The sequence below is a fragment of the Mus musculus genome, chromosome 18 (assembly GCF_000001635.26).
Source record: "Mus musculus strain C57BL/6J chromosome 18, GRCm38.p6 C57BL/6J".
NCBI classification, from domain to species: Eukaryota; Metazoa; Chordata; class Mammalia; order Rodentia; family Muridae; genus Mus; species Mus musculus.
Window position 1 is genome coordinate 57111187 of NC_000084.6, and position 20760 is coordinate 57131946.

General features: G+C 41.9%; 2 pseudogenes; both read right to left on the reverse strand.

Moving 5' to 3' along the window:
- Gm18739 (predicted gene, 18739) lies at positions 5544-6095 on the reverse strand (annotated as a pseudogene).
- Gm19486 (predicted gene, 19486) lies at positions 8385-8744 on the reverse strand (annotated as a pseudogene).

Consider the following 20760-nt stretch of genomic DNA (forward strand, 5'->3'; position numbering starts at 1 on the left):
ATGGTAACTATGGTGAATAGTTTTTCTTGTATTTATTGACTCTCCGTATATCTTTACAAAATATTTCTAAGATGTTTTGATTACCTCTTAATGGTTCAGCTTATTTTTAAAACATCATTTATTATGATAGTTCTGTGTAGAGTCTAAATACAGGTATTTTATTAGATATGTGATGTAAAAATATGTCTTTCTCCGATGATGTGGTCTTTTACTCTTTTTCTCTAAACACAGATTCTGACTATTGTACCCAGGCTGGCTATGAACTTATGACTCTCCTGCTGCAGCTAGCAAGTTCTGGGACTATAGGAGTGCCACATCCAGTTATCTTTCGTGTTTTGATGGTGCCCTTTGATGGTGCCTAACCGTTTTAAAATTTGTTAAAGAACTTTTTTTTTTTCTTTCAAATTTCTTTTTCTGCTTAAGGTTTGGAGTCCTGTCTATGAATCTGTTGACAAACCCAAGAACATGAAGCTTTACTGGTAAGTTTTCTTCAAAGAACTTTACAGTCTTTGTAGGTGTAATGAGGACTCAGATCCATCTGTGTGTGGTGTGAAGTAGGGGTACAACCTTCTCTCTTCTGTAGGTAGATGTGCTGTTATTCCTAGGTTCCTCTTTAATCTTGAAAGAGTTCTAAACTGAACTGCGTCAAATAAAGAGACTTGGAGTAGAGGTTCAATCTTTCAGCCTCTGTGATATATTAGAGAGCTTTAAAGAGTAGAAACCAGTACACAGAATTGGTGGACAACTAACATAAATACCAGAGTGCCACGGGAATTGGCCTGCCAATGATCACACAGAAAGCAGTCTAGAGAGAAGTTTCCACTTATTCAAAGATCTGAAACCCATCAAAGATCATTTTCTCACTTCCACATTTATTTGAACGAGCAAGGAGGGGCCCAACTTACTATTTCATTTCTCTCACCTCCAGCCCTCCCATCTCAGTCTAGAGACCTCTAAAATTGACTCTGAGGGATTGTGTCATATCTTTCCAGATGTCTCTGATTGACACACCTCTGTTCTCTAGCACTCTTAAAAATCAGATCTTTAAGTGAGAATACTTGGACTAGAAAGTAGAGCCTTGGTAATGATGAAGGAAGGTTTGCATCAATCAATGTTTGAAGTTTTATCCTGCTGTACAGCGGTAAGGGTAAGAGCTAAGATGAGCGGAGAGGGACATAAACTCTTCCAGTAGTTGCTGGCAGTAACAGAAAGAGCCATGCTAAGACACAATGACAACAGCAACAGCAAGAAATTCATATTGGTGACCTGAGTGTGTAGCCCAGGGCTGTAGTGTGTGCTTAGCATGTGCAAGACCCTGGGTTGAAACCCCAGCCCCCTTCCCAACTCAAGTTCCTGCTGCTTGAAGAAGTAAGAAAGCAATGGCCTCTGTCTCAGGATGCACTGCGTTGCTTTTATCAATTTTGGAGCAATTGGAAACGTTAGGATGAACTTTTAAAAGAATGAAAGGAAATCTTACAGACCCAGGAGATCACTGTAGACAGGCAGAAAGCCGCTCTTCGCCTGACATTGGCAAGGTGGTTTCTTGAATGTGAAACCGTGCGTCAGAGTCAAGATGAAACTTTGGAAGAGGAAAATGGATAATTATAGATAAGGAGCTGAAATTAATAGATGGGCAGGACATTTATGCCTTTGCTGGAAATTTCTAGTAGGACCGAGCAGGTATTAGGGGTAATTTGGCAATGATTTTACAACAGTATTTTATAATGAACTGCACCATACTAATATGGACTGAACTGTTTAAACATCTTAGAGGCTTTAATTTATTCAGCTTAAAAGCTTAGTTGAAGGGAAAAAATGAGGGAAAGAAAGCTGTGAGATTGCTTTTCTTGAATTCTAAATGTAGCTTAAACATACGTCTAATCCTTTCTACTCAGGATACATTTTTGGAAATACACTTTGAGTTGTATAACCTGACCACCTTTATTAATACAGGGATTTAGATGGGCAGAAACATGCTTACTTTATTTTACTGTGTCGATTTTTAGCCCAAGTAATCCTGTAAATGATTAGCTAATTATATTCAGTCTTCATATTAAGCTACTTAGCTTAAATCCAGCGTGATCCTAAAATGTGAGTGAATCTTCAGTGCCAGGAAAAAGAGAGTCTAGTCTCTGTCTGCACTGGCAAAGGTCAAAAAAATGAGACCATGTGACCAGAGGTTACACATTAAGGTTCGTACACACTGAAGACAGAAATGAAAAATAAGAGCAGTCTAGGAGAAGAGCAACGTGAATTCCCAGCATCATTTGGAACCCACATGAGCCAAAGTCAAATACTACTGCTCCCCAGACTCCTTCCTTTATAACACAAGGTGGGAGAATCCTATTAGCCTGGCACCCTCTCTTCTATCTTAAAATGTATGGCTACAGGACTAGAGAGATGGCTCAGAGGTTAAGAGCAATGGTTGCTCTTCCAGAGGTCCTGAGTTCAATTTCCAGCAACAGCATAGTGGCTCACAACCATCTGTGATAGGATCCAATGCCCTCTTCTGGTGTATCTGAAGACAGTGACAGTGTACTCATATACATGAAATAAATAAATAAATAAATAAATAAATAAATAAATAAATATTTAAAAATGTATGTTCCAGTGATCTCACATTACATATGGGTATAAACAGAACTTGTTAATGAGCATCAGAGGTAAAAATCGTGTAAAAACTCAAAGTTGTGGGTTCAGTACAGCTCACAAGGGGAATTCAAAACATGTGAATGGTATCTCCAACATAGAGAACACACTTGTCTCAGTTTGTCCTCATGACACGCATCTCCAAGGATAGACAGGGAGAGTTATTTTAGAGTGCATTGGGATCCAGGGCTTCTGATTCTCAATTCAATGCTCTTCTGTTTACTCTATTTTGCAAGTGCTTTTCGGGTACTAAGACCACTGGAACATAACTCAGATTAGCTTAGGAAAACGGAGAACTTTGTCTCATAGAACTGGAAAGCATAAGCCAGGCCTGGTGGCTCATGCCTGTTATCCTATCACCTGGGGAGTCTGAGGCAGGACTATTTATTGCCTGGGGGTTGGCATCAGCTTGGGCTTGAGTGAGTTTCAGGTCAGCCTTGACTGCAGTGTGAGATTCTGTCACAAAACAGACAAGCAAAAGCCCCCCCCCCCCAAACAAAGTTAAACCACTAGGCCACAAAGGGAAAAACTGGCAGGTTTACCCATGATTGTAACAGTTAGCAATACTGGCTGCAGGCATGGCTGGATCAGGCTTGGGACCACAGGGATGCCAATTTTAATCTTCCCAGTTTCGGTTCTATTGGAAACAAGAATCCTCCTTCTACAAAGGACTGAAAACGCCAATATTGAATCTCACTGTACTAGATTGAACCACGGGGTAGTTGAACCACAGGCTCTGAGGCAGTTCCCTTTTTAAAAAAAAAAGTTAAATTCTAACCCCCCCCCCCAGACCACCTGCAGAATCACCGCCACCATTTATGAGATACTTCTTGTGTGCACCATGATTGGTGCTGATCATGGGTATCCCTGAGCAGACAAAGATCTTTCCTTCTCGGCAGCTGAATAGGTCTTAATCATGCAATGAGGTCAAATATACAGCTTCATTTGCATTTATATGGTAATGTCCTTTTCTAGCACATTTTCTTAAGAGCATATTTGGATTGTAAAAGAACTAACATTTATCAAGCATTTATTCACACGCAGAATAGCAGAAGACAGGTCCTTTGTTTCTATTAACATTTTTATTAAAAAAGTGTTAGCATTCAAAGCAATGGGTTTCATTTGGGTATTTTCATACATACTTTACTCATATCTGTCTCCTTCCCTCCTTCTCTCCCTGTCCCTGTCATCTTTTGTTGCTCACTCCCATAGCTTCATTCCTACCCTCTTGTCACACGTATTTCATTTCCCTCTCCTTTTTATCCTCCTTGGTCATGATCCATTCTTCCTCCTTTTTCAGTTCCTATTTTAATTTCATGGCCTTCTGCCTCCATATAACACACATGCATGTGTGAATGTGCACACACACACACACACACACACACACACACACACACACACGTCCAGTTTTTACACATGAAATAGACCCACAATATTTTTGTTTCTGAATATGGTTTATTTCCCTTAACATAGTGATTCCCTGTTTCATCTACTGAGGATGAAGTGGCTTTATTTTTCTTTATGGCTGAATAAAATTCCATTGTATATATGTGCCACTGTGATGAGTTCAACAATAACCATTGATGTGCAAGTGTTTCTGGGTAGAACCTACTAGAATCATTTGAGCGACAGCTGAGCCATGGGATAAATCTCCCTTCACTTCTTTGGGAAGCCTCTTTTGTGGCTGCGTTATGTTCATCACTGCACCCATGGTGTATATGGGCTCTTCTCTCCCCACATCCTTGTCAGCATGTCATTTAGTCTATGGGATGATATGGACTTCCAGGTTAGTTTTAATTTGCATTTCCCCGGTGCCCAAGGATGTTGAACACATTTTCAAGTATTTATTGACCATTTGTGTTTCCTTGGGAAATGTCATTAGCCCGTTTATAGATCAGATAACTTGGTCTTTTGGTATAGTCATCTCCACAGTCTAGATACTGGTCCCTTGTATGATGTATGTAGTTGGCAAGAGTTTTCACCCAATCTGTAAACTCGATGATTGCTTCTTTTGCTGCAAGGAACATTTTAATTTCATGTAATCTCACTGCCCAGTTCTCAAGGCTATTTCTTATGCTGTTGGCATCAGTATTAGGACGTCCTTGCCTATGTCCACATCTTGAAGTGTTTTTGCTCTAGCAGTTTTAACGTTTCAGGCCTTGATTATGCAAGTATTCAATCCATTTTGTGTGGGATAAGACATGGGGATCAAGTTTTATTTTTCTACAGCTACATATACAGTTTTCCCATTCCCATTTGTTGAAGAGGGTGACTTTTTCCCCCCAATGTATAATTTTGACAATTATGTGGCTGAAACTTTGTCAGTTTTTTTCTAGGTCTTTTCTTCTTTTCCTTTGATCAATGTGTCTCTTTTTGTGACAGTACCGCACATGGCACCTGAAGTATCACCATGGCTTTGTATTGTAGTTTAAGGTCAGGTATTGTGTTGTTTCCAGCATTATTTTTTCCGTAAGATTGCTTTGTGTATTTGGTGTCTCTCATGTTTCCATGTGAGCTTCAGAATATTTTTTTTCTAGCTCTGTCAAGAACGCCATTGGAGTCTTGATGGAGATTACATTTGAATCTATAGATAACTTTCCATACTATAGTCATTTTCACACTATTCTTCTAGTCTGTAAGCATGGATGGTTTTTCCATTGTTTAATTTTCTTTTTTTGCTCCTTTTCTTGGTGGTTTATTTTATTTTATTTTATTTTTTGATCCATGACCTATCTGGAAATGTTTAACTCATTGGATATTAAAGCACAATGGTGGTATTCTATGCTTGCCTGTCAGTTGGTACAGTTTACAGTTTAAAGCATACTCACTTCTAGGGCATCATGTTCACAAAGATCCACATTCCATAGTTGGTAACCAATGAAAGCTCTGAACCATACTGTCAGGCTTGTACAATCATGGTGCATCTGGTAAGGATCACCAGGGCACCAGTTGCAGCTCTTCCAGAAAGACATCATCATTTTATCTGGGAGTTTACTCTGGGTCTTGTTGCAGGATACAAATTCCCTCAAGAGCTTCTTTCTTACAGTTGACTTTTTCCATATTTTTTTCTTCTAGCCAGCATTTCTCCTTAGCCAAAAGCCAGGATGAAATCAAAGGAAGCATTTCACGACCACTCTTACTGTCTTTCTCTTGCCTTCCGTGTGTTTCAGGATGTTAGAGTTCTGACTGGTGGCTCCAGGACACTGGGAACCAATACTCTATTAAGGACTGACTGGTGCACTATGCCCATGTGCCAGGTGTTTGACAGGTGTGACAAGTCTTAGAGCAGAGGAAGCAACTGATGTCTGAATATGTCTAAACTGAATGGTACACAGTGAAAAATTAAGACAGGCATTTTTGGCATGGTTCCTATAGGTTGGAGATGATAAGACATTCAGGGGACACAGTATTTCTGAAGCAGCTCTCACTGTACCCATAAAGACAGAGTTTTCATGTGCCACCTAGCAACCTGGTGGTTTAGTATTAATTGTAGAGGTCTTTCTTTTTTTTTGGTTAGGTTTATTAGTCATTTCATTACTCTCTGTGAAGCTATTAGGATTAGGATATTTTCTTAAAATTTTGTGGCATGCTTGCTGTTGTATATAGGAAAGATACTGATTTTTTATATGTTACATTTTGTGTTCTGATATTTTGCTGAAAATGTTTTTCAAATATAAAGGTTTCCTGGCAAAGTCTTCAGAGACTTTGAAATATGGGACCATGCTCTCTCCAAATAGGGATAATGTGACTCTTTCCTTTGCTATTTTATATTCCCCTTTACATTATATGAATGATTCAATTAACACTGCTGCATGCAGCTACTTAAGATTAAAAATTAAAGTAATTAAAACTAAATTAAATTCAGTTCCTCAGTTGCACAAGCCACACTTCAAATACTAATGGACCATGTGCTAAGAAAGGTATAAAACCCTTCCGTCCTTACAGAACACCCCTTGGATTTCTCTGGATGCCCGCCCCAAGTAATTTACTTTCCAAAAGAATTATTCAGAAATCTTAGACCACACAAAATAACAGAACGAAGCAACAACCAATCCAGAATGTAACATTTTCTAAAACATTGGTTCTCTACCTTCCTATAATGCTGCAATCGTTTAATACATTTCCTCATGTTGTGGTCAACCTCAACCATACAATTATTTTGTTGTTACTTCACAACTGTCATTTTGCTACTGTTATTAACTGTAATGTAAGCATCTGATAAACAGGATATCTGATATGATCCCAAAGGGGGTCTTGACCCACAGGTTGAGAACCATGGGCTATGCTGCACTTAGAAAAGCCAATGTCATGGACGAAAAAGGTGGCAGTGTCTGTTCTAAATATTTATGTCTACATGTGTTGGCTTTTATGTCAACCCAACACAAGTTAGAGTTATCTGAAAGGAAAGAACCTCAACTGGGAAATTGTCTCTATAAGATCTTATAAGATCTAGCTACTGGCTTTTTTTTTTTTTTTTTTTTTTTTGGCTTTTTTTAAAATTAGGTATTTTCCTCATTTACATTTTCAATGCTATCCCAAAGGTCCCCCATACCCACCCCCCCAATCCCCTACCCACCCACTCCCCCTTTTTGGCCCTGGCGTTCCCCTGTACTGGGGCATATAAAATTTGCAAGTCCAATGGGCCTCTCTTTGCAGTGATGGCCGACTAGGCCATCTTTTGATACATATGCAGCTAAAGACAAGAGCTCCCGGGTACTGGTTAGTTCATATTGTTGTTCCACATATAGGGTTGCAGTTCCCTATAGCTCCTTGGGTAATTTCTCTAGCTCCTCCATTAGGGGCCGTGTGACCCATCCAATAGCTGACTGTGAGCATCCACTTCTGTATTTGCTAGGCCCCGGCATAGTCTCATAAGAGACAGCTATAACTGGGTCCTTTCAGCGAAATCTTGCTAGTGTATGCAATGGTGTCAGCATTTGGAAGCTGATTATGGGATGGATCCCTGCATATGGCAGTCACTAGATGGTCCATCCTTTCGTCACAGCTCCAAATTTTGTCTCTGTAACTCCTTCTATGGGTGTTTTGTTCCCATTTCTAAGAAAGGGTAAAGTGTCCACACTTTGGTCTTTGTTCTTCTTGAATTTCATGCGTTTACAAAGAATTCTCACCTGAGGAATACCGAATGGCAGAGAAACACCTGAAAAAATGTTCAACATCCTTAATCATCAGGGAAATGCAAATCAAAACAACACTGAGATTCCACTTCACTCCAGTCAGAATGGCTAAGATCAAAAATTCAGGTGACAGCAGATGCTGTCAAGGATGTGGAGAAAGGGGAACACTCCTCCATTGTTGGTGGGATTGCAAGCTTGTACAACCACTCTGGAAATCAGTCTGGCGGTTCCTCAGAAAATTGGACATAGTACTACCGGAGGATCCCGCAATACCTCTCCTGGGCATATATCCAGAAGATGTCCCAACCGGTAAGAAGAACACATGCTCCACTATGTTCATAGCAGCCTTATTTATAATAGCCAGAAGCTGGAAAGAACCCAGATGCCCCTCAACAGAGGAATGGATACAGAAAATGTGGTACATTTACACAATGGAATACTACTCAGCTATTAAAAAAATGAATTTATGAAATTCCTCGGCAAATGGATGGACCTGGAGGGTATCATCCTGAGTGAAGTAACCCAATCACAAAGGAATTCGCACAATATGTACTCACTGATAAGTGGATAATAGCCCAGAAACTTAGGATACCCAAGACATAAGATACAATTGTATTTCTAAATGAAATCATAGGCATACAGTTGTAGTCATTGAGTAAACTAAGTCAAATGCTATACATTAAAGAGAAACGTCAATGAGGCAAATGTATGAATGAAGACACTTCTGAACTCCCCTATTTCATCGAGCGTAAAAAACCACCAATCTTTTAGTCCTTTTCTTGTACATTATTCTGTACCCACATTCTCTGCATCTGATTGAATCCCTGGACTTTATCTCATTTTCGGTGTGACACTCTCCACAAATATATATCATTGGCTGCTGCTTTGGTGGTTGAACATCTTTCTGAGCGTCCATTGTTAGTGCCTCCACAGCTGGAAGAAGCGTTCCTTCTCTTTGCAGAGACAAAGTTTGGAGCTAAGACAAAAGGATGGACCATCCAGAGACTGCCCCACCCGGGAGTCCATCCCATAATCAGCCACCAAACGCAGACACTATTGCATACGCCAGCAAGATTTTGCTGAAAGGAACCTGACATAGCTGTCTCCTGTGAGGCTTTGCCAGTGCCTGGCAAATACAGAAGTGGATGCTCACAGTCATCTATAGGATGGAACACAGGGCCCCCAATGTAGGCGCTAGAGAAAGTACCCAAGAGCTGAAGGGGTCTGCAACCCTACAGGTGGAACAACAATATGAACTTACCAGTACCCCCAGAGCTTGTGTCTCTATCTGCATATGTAGCAGAAGATGGCCTAGTTGGCCATCATTGGGAAGAGAGGCCCCTTGGTCTAGCAAACTTTATATGCCTCAGTACAGGGGAAAGCCAGGGCCAAGAAGTGGGAATGGGTGGGTAGGGAAGCAGGGCGGGGGGAGAGTATAGGGGACTTCTGGGATAGCATTTGAAATGTAAATGAAGAAAATATCTAATAAAAAAAGATCTAGCTATTGGGCATTTTATTAATTAGTGATTGTTGGGGGAGGGCTCAGGCCTTTGTGGGTGGTGTCATCCCTTGGCTGGTAGTCCTGGCTTCTATAAACAAGCAAGCTGAACAAGCCATGAGGAGCAAGCCAGTAAGCAGCACTCCTCCATGGCCTCTGCATCAGCTCCTGCTTCAGACTCTTGCCCTGCTTGAGTTCCTACTTTCACTGCTTTTGATGGTGAACTATTATATAAAATGTGAGCGAAATAGACTCCTTTTCTTCCCCAATTGCTTTTAATCTTGGTGTTTCATCCCAGCAATAGTAAGCCCAATTAAGACACAAAGAGAACTAACACCAAGTGTAATGCTTGACCCCAATCAAAGTAAATGCACCCGTGCTTGCTGGCTAGTGTTTGTTAACTCATTCCAACCTAGAACTGTCAGAGAAAAGAGCCTCAGTTGAAGAATTGTCTGGAACAGACCGGTCTGTGGACATGTCTATTGGGGTTTGTCTTGCTTGTTCATTTTGGGTAGGAAGACTCACCCTAAATGAGGGTGGCACCTTTATAAGTTTACACGTGTTGGCTAGTTTTATGTCAACCTGACACAAGTTATACAGCAGACAGCTAGCCGATTGCTACAACAAGAAGCAGGCAGCGTGAATGCACCCCTTTCTCTGGGTTCTTGATTGTGAATGTAGTACAACCAACGTTCCCAAGGACCTGCCTCTGTGGTTTCTCTGCAATGATGGGCCATAACCAGGAACCTGTTATTAACCCCTGAAATTAACCCTTTCCCTGCTATACTGCTTTTCTTCAGGATACTTTATCACAGCAACAGACACGAAACTAGACCAGATACCTAAATTTGTCTCAGAGAGGAAATCTGCAAATGCACAAGATAACCATATGGTGCCACGGAGTCACCAGTTTACTTAGCTGTGACAAAGATATAGTGGTGGCATTGTAGGAGAATCTTCCAATTTCTGGAGATCGACACTGAAGCATTTAGGAGTGATATGTTTATGATGTTTCGGATTCAATTTGGAAGTATAGAGTAGGAGGTCTAGAGAGAAGTAAAGTGATCGTAGTCCAAGGTAAATGATGGGTAGGTCTAAGTGCTAGCTAGGTCCTGTTGTTTCTAAGTCTAGTGTTGGAACTATTCATCTGAAAGGATATTTTGAAGAACTCGTGTTTTTAAAACATGAGTTTGACTCCACTATCACACTTAGAAAATATTTTCTCAAATAAAGATTTAAAAAAAAAAGTCACCGAGCTTACCTTCAAGTATTTTTGAAAACGATACATTATTGTTTTTTTTTAATTAGGTATTTTCCTTGTTTACATTTCCAATGCTATCCCAAAAGTCCCCCATACCCACCCCCCCAATCCCCTACCCACCCACTCCCACTTTTTGGCCCTGGCGTTCCCCTGTACTGGGGCATATAAAGTTTGCAAGTCCAAAGGGCCTCTCTTTCCAGTGATGGCTGACTAGGCCATCTTTTGATACATATGCAGCTAGAGACAAGAGCTCCGGGGTACTGGTTAGTTCATATTGTTGTTCCACATATAGGGTTGCAGTTCCCTTTAGCTCCTTGGGTACTTTCTCTAGCTCCTCCATTGGGGGCCGTGTGATCCATCCAATAGCTGACTGTGAGCATCCACTTCTGTGTTTGGTAGGCCCCGGCACAGTCTCACAAGAGACAGCTATATCTGGGTCCTTACAGCAAAATCTTGCTAGTGTATGCAATGGTGTCAGCGTTTGGAAGCTGATTATGGGATGGATCCCTGGATATGGCAATCACTAGATGGTCCATCCTTTCGTCACAGCTCCAAATTTTGTCTCTGTAACTCCTTCCGTGGGTGTTTTGTTCCCATTTCTAGGAAGGGGCAAAGTGTCCACACTTTGGTCTTCGTTCTTCTTGAGTTTCATGCGTTTAGCAAATTGTATCTTATATCTTGTGTATCCTAAGTTTCTGGGCTAATATCCACTTATCAGTGTGTGTGTGTTGATGTGCAAGGATGTGCATGTGAATTCAGATGCCCTCGGAGGCCAGATAAAGGCACCAGATCCCTTGGAGCTCTGTGAGCAAGCAGTACAGCGTGAATGCTGAGAGCCAAACTCTGGTCCTCGGCAAGGATTGCAAGTGCTCTTGACCGCTGGCCCATCGCCCATGCCCTTTCTCTTGACCGCTGGCCCATCATCGTCCATGCCCTCTTCCTGTATTTTGAATGGGTTATTGCTTTCACTACGTAAGTCTTCCTTCTGTTTGAACTTTGTTTCGATGTTAATGCATGAGATCATGATCAGTTATATTTTCTTTCTAATTTAACTAACTCTATTTTGAGGCACAGCATCCGGTGTCCTGGGCTGGCAGGGGACTCATGGCCCTCCTGACACAGCCTCCAGTGCTGAGATTGCAGGGTGTACAACCACACCTAGCTTACTCGTCTCTTAAGTGGTTAGGCAGTAGTGGATATTTTCAGTTTGATCCTTTGAATTCACTCACTGTTTCTCTTCTCTTCTCTTCTCTTCTCTTCTCTTCTCTTCTCTTCTCTTCTCTTCTCTTCTCTTCTCTTCTCTTCTCTTCTCTTCTCTTCTCTTCTCCCCTCCCCTCCCCTCCCCTCCCTTCCCCTCCCTTTCTTTTCTTTTCTTTTCTTTTCTTTTCTTTTCTTTTCTTTTCTTTTCTTTTCTTTTCTTTTCTTTTCTTTTCTTTTCTTTCCAGAAATCAGCCCCTGGTTTTCATTGGGAGGCTCAAACCAGGCCTTTTCTGGTTATACTCATGCTGGGGAGATAGGGTATTTGTTTTGTTTCTTTGTAATATGAAAGCAGATAATTAAAAGCTTGATATTCTTTCACGTGTCCCTGGCTAAGAAACACCCGGGTCAGAAGCTATCGCCCTGCAGTCTTGTTAGACAGGTCGGAACTGAGGGTGAGACTCTGCAGAGGCTTGGGCAGGCATCACTATGTGGATCATCAGACGCTACTTAAAGGATGGACATGGGTTGGGAGAACTCAACTCTGGTCATCATATATGTGACCATGACATGGGAGCTAAAGCTATATGTCTAGAATTCTCTTGTAACAGGAATTGAAGCTCCTATGTAAGAACATGTTTCAGTCACAGTTCAAACAAGAACCAGAACCAGGACCAGAGCCAGAACCAAAACCAAACAGAAGCTTTCGTAAAAAGGGGCTGAAGGAAGGTGAGTCACGCCTATCCCTGACTTTTCAGCATGCCGTTTCCAAAAGCTTGAGAGTGTCTGTGACCCAGAGTGGGGACCATGTAGACACTTGACTCCTCTCAGGGAACTTGGTGGCCCCAGGATGGATGGGAAGGTGGAAGACATAGGCCATTGCAGAGACACATCTAAGAGGCTCAGGCTATACCTTCTACTGCTGCCAGAGAAAGCTAGCTGTCCCCTTGACCCTTTCAAAAGCCATGCGAATTTATCTGACGGATATAACCTAACATTCAACCAGGATGTGGTTGGCTAGGGAACCAGAGGGGGAAAACACTTCACAGGCTTTCAGCTTCTGCAATATGGAGAGCAAGAAGAATTTATGAAGCAAGCTCAGCAGACGAATCCAAAGAAAAAGTGTTCAACTGTTTATTTTCAATGTTTTTGTTTGTTTTGTTTTCAGTGTGAGGATCAAATCCAAGACCTTGTATACATTGGTCAAGTGTCACTGTATCGCATCCCTGCCTTCCTGTATAATTTTAAGGACATAACTGTTATCTTGAAGTCTAAAGTGTGGACCATATATTCTGTAGGCAGAGAGAGATATTTGTAAGACTTTGGGTGATGAGAAACAGTTGAGGCTCTGAGCCTTGTCAAAGGATCTGTTCCAGCCACTAGTTGGTAGGGATTAATGGCCTCTGACATCATCTGACCCAGCAGAGCTTCTCTGTTGAAGGGCAGCCAGCCTCAGGGCTGCCCAAGGCTGTAGAGCAGGGCTGGCCAACCAGAGCAGCCTTGCCAAGGCTCCAATCCCCTTGTTTGCCCCAGCATACACATAACAAAACTAATCATTATCTTAGTCTATTACGAAGAAGGCTGCAAAACACTGCCTTTTTTTTTTTTTTTTTTTGGCAAAGTAGCCTTTTGTCATTTTAAATATGAATAGCATTCCAGAGCATGAAGGGTCCAAAGTGAATTAATGCATGGTAAGTGCCAAGAAAGACTTTTCCTGGCAGTCCATCCTCACCTGTGTGGACACATGGTGCCCATAGAAAGCATTCACACTTGTGTGGACACATGGTGCCAACAGAAGGCAGGAACTCACAGGATATAATATTCATATCCCAGAGGATACTGTTAGGTAAATAGCAAAGAGGGTTCGTGTAAATTTCCTTGGATTTTGGGAAAAGTTAGAGCACTGATTAATTAATTCTTTATTTGCAGTTCCACTTCCCTTTCTTTGTGTTTCTAGTAGGAGTGAACTAATGGTTATAGCAGGAGAGATGCTCTTACTTCTGCTGAGAGCCGCATTTGGACAACTTGGTGGTTTGTGCATTAAGTGAATTAAATAAATTCATTCTCTCAAGCCACTGGTGTAAAAGTAGTTTCTTCCTTAGAAAATTTAATTTCCAAATGGAAAATCAAAACATTCTACTGAGCTATAAAACCTTTGCTTAAAATATGTTCATTGTATCTGAGAATTCTCACACATTTCCGAATCTCCGTGGTGCCTGAGATGTATCAGTAAACAAAGGGGACACAGTTCCTCAGTCTTCAGAAACTTAGGTTCTAGCCAGGACCAGACAGAGACCAAACAATGCACATAATGAATAGGTAAATTTTGTAGGATGCCTGAAGATGAAAATGGATACAGAAAGGAAAGAAAGAGAAAAAGAAACAAAAGGAAAGGAAAGGAAGAAAGAAAAAAGTATAGAGTGTAGAAGAGAGTGAGGATGTGCCAGGAAAGGCAGGATTGGCTGTAAATAGGAAGGAGCACTGAGAAAATGGGCATTGTGGTGTGGAACTTAAACGACTCCCCTTAGACAAATGATGAGGATTTGTTCTTTAATGCCACCTTCTTCAGAGATAGGATCTTTGGGAGGTGATTCCATGGGGAGGGCTCTGCTTTTGTGATGGATCAACCCATGGATAACCTGATAGGTTTGTGAGAATGGCTTTGTCAAGAAAGCAAGCTGTCTCTCTCTGCTTCTCCTCTGCCATGGAGCTAAGAACTCTGTTCTATGGGTATCCCTGTCCCCATGTTCTGCATTATCACAGGCCCAGACACAGTAGAACCAACTGACCATAGTCCCAAACCCCAGAAAGCAAAGGCCAAAACAAACCTTGTATTGATCTATTTCAGGTTTCTGTGGAAAACAGTAACAGAAATCCAACACAATAATTAAGATGCGGAGGAAACCAGGCAGCAGGCTTCATGTTCCAGTCAGAGAACAGCAAGGGCTCAAAGGAGGGAATGAACTAGGTGTATATGAACCAAAGCCAAAAATTTACAGAGTTTAAGGCAGAAAGCGAGAAGAGGGCAGGAGGGGACATCAGATACGTCTTGGCAGTGAGTGGACATGACATTACTCTTCAGGGCCAAACCAAGACACCCAATTCTCCTCTACAAAGGATGCTGACCAAAGATGGCTTCTCACTGAAATGCCTCCCTTTATCTGACTACATCTTTCCCCAGGAGCACTCCACATCCAATGAACATCCCATGGGGATGTTTGAAATTGGGTACCTAATGATTCCATTTCTGGCCCACACAGAAGGATCCAGTATTTCTGCGTCAGACGTACCCATACCCTGTCAGCACCATAGATGCAGTAATTCATCGGAAGCCAAACACCACACGTGATTCCAGGGTATACCTACCTCTCGATGAAGGGCCAGTTATACATGTGAAAGTTCAACTTTTGTTCCTGCCTTTCTCTTGTCAGAGAGCCTAAGCTGAATCCAAGTTTATGCACTTCCACCTTTTAAGTGCTCGGATTACAAGCATGTGGCACCAAGCCAGGCTCCTAGTTGTGGTTTCATAATAGCACTTCTCCCCCGGTCTTCATCAAGCTGCATGCTCATCATGTGTGACTCTGGGTTTCCCTCGAAGCCCAAGGTGTTCCTCTGTGATCTATTTGTTATCTCAGCTGCATCATTTATTTGTACTTGAAAAAAAAATAAGAATGCTCACCATATAAACAGGGCCACTGCATACACTGCTCGGTGTGCACTGAGCATGCGATCCCAGCAGAGAGGGACATGAAGCCATACTCCAGGGATGCACTGTCCTTCGAACCTAGGCAGTGGCCCGTAGCCACTGGCAAAAAAAGAAGTCTTGGGGATTGAGTGGACATGATAGTGACTACTGTCTTTGCCAATAGAGACATGTATTTTCCTTGTTTTGCACAGAGTACTGTGTAGCTGAGAGCAACTCTCTTTATGAATCCTGAGAGGAAGACCCTCCTTCTATAAAAGAAGCAACACAGGACAGACACTTGCTTTGCCCTATGGCTTTGGGTATATGACAAGCTGAGCCAGCCAGGCACATCTATCCCAGGCTTTGAATTCAGATCTTGGGCAGTGGAGATTTCCTCTTGATAGTTCAGTGAAGGTTGTGACTGCCTTAGGGTCAGTGTCCAGGACTGGAAATACTGGGAAAAAGAACTCTGGCACCTGCCATTGGGTAAGGGGTTAGGGTTTCCCCAGACTAGATCCAGGGATGGATTTCCTCTCTGCTGCAAACTCTTAGTGTGTTTCTGACCACCTTCCTAACCCGACCGCCAGCCTGGCTGGTATTACTCTACATGCCCTGGAGCCTTTAAATAAATTCCCTTTCATTTATGTCTCTCAAAGTCACTTGTATTTGTTAGGTAGCCAGTTTCACGGACAGTCAGAAGTCAGTGGAATGGCAACATCATGTGTTTTATTCCTTACCATTGCTTGCAGGCATGATTTGTTAGGGAATTATTAATTTTTTTCATCTTTTTATACCATTTTGGGAAGCCCTCTAAACACTTTCTGGGTTGGAAAAGTTAGGACCAGCGAGATAGCTCAGCGGGTAAAATTCACATAGAGGAAAAGGAGAACCGGCTGCCAAGTCTTTTGACTTCCACATGTGTAATGTGGCAAATGTGGCATGGGTGTGTGAGGAACACACACACACACACACACACACACACACACACAGACACAAAAATAATTAAACTATCAAATGAAGGAACTAGGTAAACATGGTTGAAAGACCCAAGCTCCAGACTAGTTGAGCTTGCACCTTGTCTCTTGTCCATTTTCATGTGTCTCTTCCTCTCAGCTGGCCCAAGTTTGACCAGTGGCTGTGCTGTGTATCTCTTAGATTCTCCCGACTTTCTCATCTTGCTTCTGTTGAAGTCCACCTTCCTAGTTTCTTTCAGTGTGCTGTAGCCTGGAGGAAGGACCAAGGGAGGACTGGAATCGGCTGCTTGATCTATACTGGGTGGTGAGTCCCAGGCCCTTCTGCGCCACTATCTTTGCAGGTCTCTTGCTCCTATTTTACCAGGTACTTCTCATAGATAGAGACGATTTCTTTCACTTGGATATCTCCAACGGTGTATTCTTGCCTCTAAGGAAACACAGACGCTTGTCTTATCAAACAGTAGAACTGGAAACATCACCCTGTCTCTTTCCAACAGCTTTCCTCCTGTTCAGATGTGTGGATGGAGGACCTGTTACTCTCTACATGAGCAGCTGTCCCTGGCTGGAGATGCCACATCTTGCTTGCACTCCCCCATTTCTGCCCTGGCTTCTCTCCCCTCCTCCATCATTACCTGTCATAGGAAAAGAAGAAATAGTCACCCTCTTTCTCATACTGGGAAAGAAAAAGTCTTCAAGTGAGTGACAACTTCTACATAGCTGACAACTTTTAGGACTCCTTAGTTTTTTTTTTTTTTCTTGTAGGAGTGCTTGCAGGCACCAAGAGGGCTGGTTTTCCCATGTCTTTTATTAAGCTCTGAAAGGGTTGTGTTTTGAGCTACTCTTTAGTAAAAGGACCACTCGCTGTCCTTGGCTCTGAGATGATAGCTGGAATTCCCAAAGAACGAGAAAGTCCAGTTCCCCAGCCTTCTCTCTCTATGTTGACAGCAAGTGCCCCTGCTGATTCACAGCTCAGCAGTCACAGGTCAGGGCTTTGTTCAGCGTAATTTACAGATGGCTCAATGTTCATTTCCTCTTCTCAAGGGTACTCTTATTTTCTTTGGGAGCCTTTCCTCTCCCTTCTTGCCTGTGCCCTTGAAGGAATCCAATACAGGCATCTGCTGCACTATAGAAGTTTGAAGGACTGAGTTGTTATTGTTTGCCCAGGACATTCAGGATATAACGTGAAACTTAAGTTCAGCCAGATAAATTGTCTCTCGTGTGACTTTGATCTTGAAAGCTTGAAGTGAGGACAGAGGAAAGAAATGGTTCAAGTTCATTAATGTCAGCAGGCGCAGACGGCTCAGACCATTTCTGTTCGGAGACCATGGCTTTGATGGTTCTTTTTAGTCCTCTAGAGGAAACCTTGCTTATTTTCAAACGTTGTCACACAGCTGCCTTCTCTTCTGGAATCCTTCAGTCATCTCCCTTGGTTTTGTTTTCGTTCAGTCAGACAGAGCTGGCCTCTGTTACTGAGAAACAAGAACCCTGACTGTCAAAGGAAGAATTCATATTGCAGACTAAGGGAGACGGCAGGACAGGAATTGTTTGTTTGCTTTCTTTCCCTGCTACACATGTCACCATTGCAGACACCAGCAACCATCTTCTCTATGCCTTTCGAGAGAGTGAGCGCATTACGCAGAATACATAGGTTTATTTGGTTGAAATTGTAATAGATTTGTTATGTCAAACAGTGTGAACAAGAACATCAGTGTGAAGAAGGCCCCTTCTCCATCCCTCTGCCATTGTTATAGTCTTGGTTTACAGGAGACAAAACCCATTTCTTCTTAACTATCTCCAATTATGTTGCTGCTATACAAGAAGTCCACCTTTGCAAGAATATCCCAGACAGGCAGGCTGTCTATGCAGAGATACCTAAAACATGGCGTCACACACAGATACACAGACAGCAGCCAGTTCAGATACACTCAATACTCACCAAAGGAAGAGAGTTTTGAAATAAACTGGAACTTTGCTACTTAATACGCAGTTCTCAGAACAGAGGCATCTATCTAGGAGTTTGATAAATGCAGGCCCCTCCGCAGATACGGAATTGGAATCACATATTCCACAAAGTTGCTAGTTGATTAACAAGCATATTAAAATTCAAGAATCGTTGGCGGAGAGAAATATCACAGAACATTATGATAGAGTAAGTATTGTTTCATGAAATTGGTTCTAATTATATACATGTGGAGTTGCAAATTTGGTTATGATGATAAATGCACTTCTTGCCACGGATCACATTATTATTTGTTAAAGCACTGAGTTAGAAGAAATAGCTACATTTAGGTGGGATCCTATCATCCTTCTTTGTAAAAATACCAGGATTCACTCACCACTGTGGAGATGTGCTACCATGACGGGGACAGAAAGCTCCCTAATAGAACCAGGCCCCATTACACAGATGCGATTTTTCTCATGCGCTGTCTTATCCTTTCTGTTTCTTTCCAATGCCTTTAAAAAGAGATGTCTTAAGAACAAACAAAATGACAAGCTCCATCTTTAGGATGAGAATGGGCAGAACAGCTAGAGCAAGAAGAAAGAGGCTAACAGGAAGTGCTTAAGGGAACACTCATGGGCCAAGCACGCCATGTTACCAGTTCTCCCCATCGATTAAAGATACGACCATCCCTAACACTGCCAGAGTCTGGGTTTGGGGAGAAGAGTCTATCTGTGTTTACCCTGGAGCTTCTAAATTTCCTGAGTAAAGAGTTGAAGAAGACTTAGGCTCTAAAACGTGGATTTTAAATGCTCCTGGGGAAGGATGTTTAAAGGTAGCATATGGGTGAACCTTGGAGAGCCATGGTGGGGATCAGGAGACAAGTAGGTTTGAAAGCCAGGCCTGGGGTCCACCATGTTTCTGCCAGGCATTTGTGATCAGGGCCACGTCAGTTGCTCCCTGAGCCTTTATTTTTCTATCGGTAAAACAGAAATAATAATAAGAGGCACACACCTCTTCCCATGGTTAGGATCCTATCAGGCAAAGCCACGCTAATCTCATGCTGTGTTTCTAAATATAAACTCTCCAATTTCTCTTTCCTATTTTTAATATTTTTAATTGATTTTTTGAAATTATAATATAATTATATAATTTTCTGCTTTCCTTTTTCTCCCTCTAACAACTTCCATGTCTTCCCTTGTTCCTTCTCCAATTCATGACCTCTATCTCTTTAGCTGATATATATGTACACACACACACACACACACAATTGTATATATACATATATATGCAAAAATATGTAAACCCAACCTTCCCTGTGTGTTTAATGTTACTTGTGTGTATATAATTTCAGGGCTGATCAGTTTGTACTGGATAAGCAATTTGGGGCTTATCCCTGGGAAAGACTATTTTTCTTGGCCTTAGCTGCCTGTAGTCTGAAGCAAGAAGATCACCAAGAGTCTGAGGTCAGCCTGGGGCTACACAGTGTCAGGCCAGCCTGAGCTATAGTGTGAGGCTACTAAGAAAGAGGGAAATCAAAGATAAAAGAGGGAAAACTATATGAGCAAGAGGGAAAAAAAATCAGAGACACTAAGGGCTAGTCCTTCTAAAAGAGTTTTTTTTTTTTTTTAAATAAACTTCTAACAACAGTAGGTACAAGGAATAACAACAGAACATTATGTAGTATTATGCTGAATATGGGTAGTAATCTTGAACAAAATTTTAGCAAATATTAAACAACAACAAAAACAAAATAATCAGTTCTGGAGAGATGGCTCAGCAGTTAAGAGCACTGACTGTTCTTCCTGAGTTCAATTCCCAGCAACCACATGGTGGTTCACAATCATCTGTCATGGGATCTGCTGCCCTCTTCTGGTGTGTCTGAAGACAGCTACAGGGTACTCATACTTATATAAGTAAATACATAAATAAATCTTTAATTTACATTGACCAGACAGGCTTTAATGAAAGTGATAGTGGAACTAAAGAGTGAACAGTTAACACTGTCAACTAGTTGAAAAAGAGAAAAATTGTGTAATAATTCTAATTGACTCAGGAAAGTATTTGTCAAAACGCAGAAATCATTCATGGCAAACAAAGGAAGAGCTGTTAGTGAATTATGAACAGAAGGGAACTTCCTCACCTTCCAGCAGGTATTCATGAAGGTTAAAGGTTAAAACTCTGTACTTAGCAGGAAGAGACTGTTTAACCTGTGGCCATTTGAATGAGAATGACGCCTACAGACTCCCAGAGTTTGGATGTTTGTTTCCCTCAAACCCCCCCCCCCCCCCCCCGCCAGTTGGTGGAACTATTTGGGAAGAATTAGGGGGTGTGGCTTTGGTGGAGAAGGTGGGTGTCACTGGGATGGACTTTTGGAGGTTTCAAAAGCTGTCTGGAGCCCGAGGCCCTCTCCCTCCCCCTC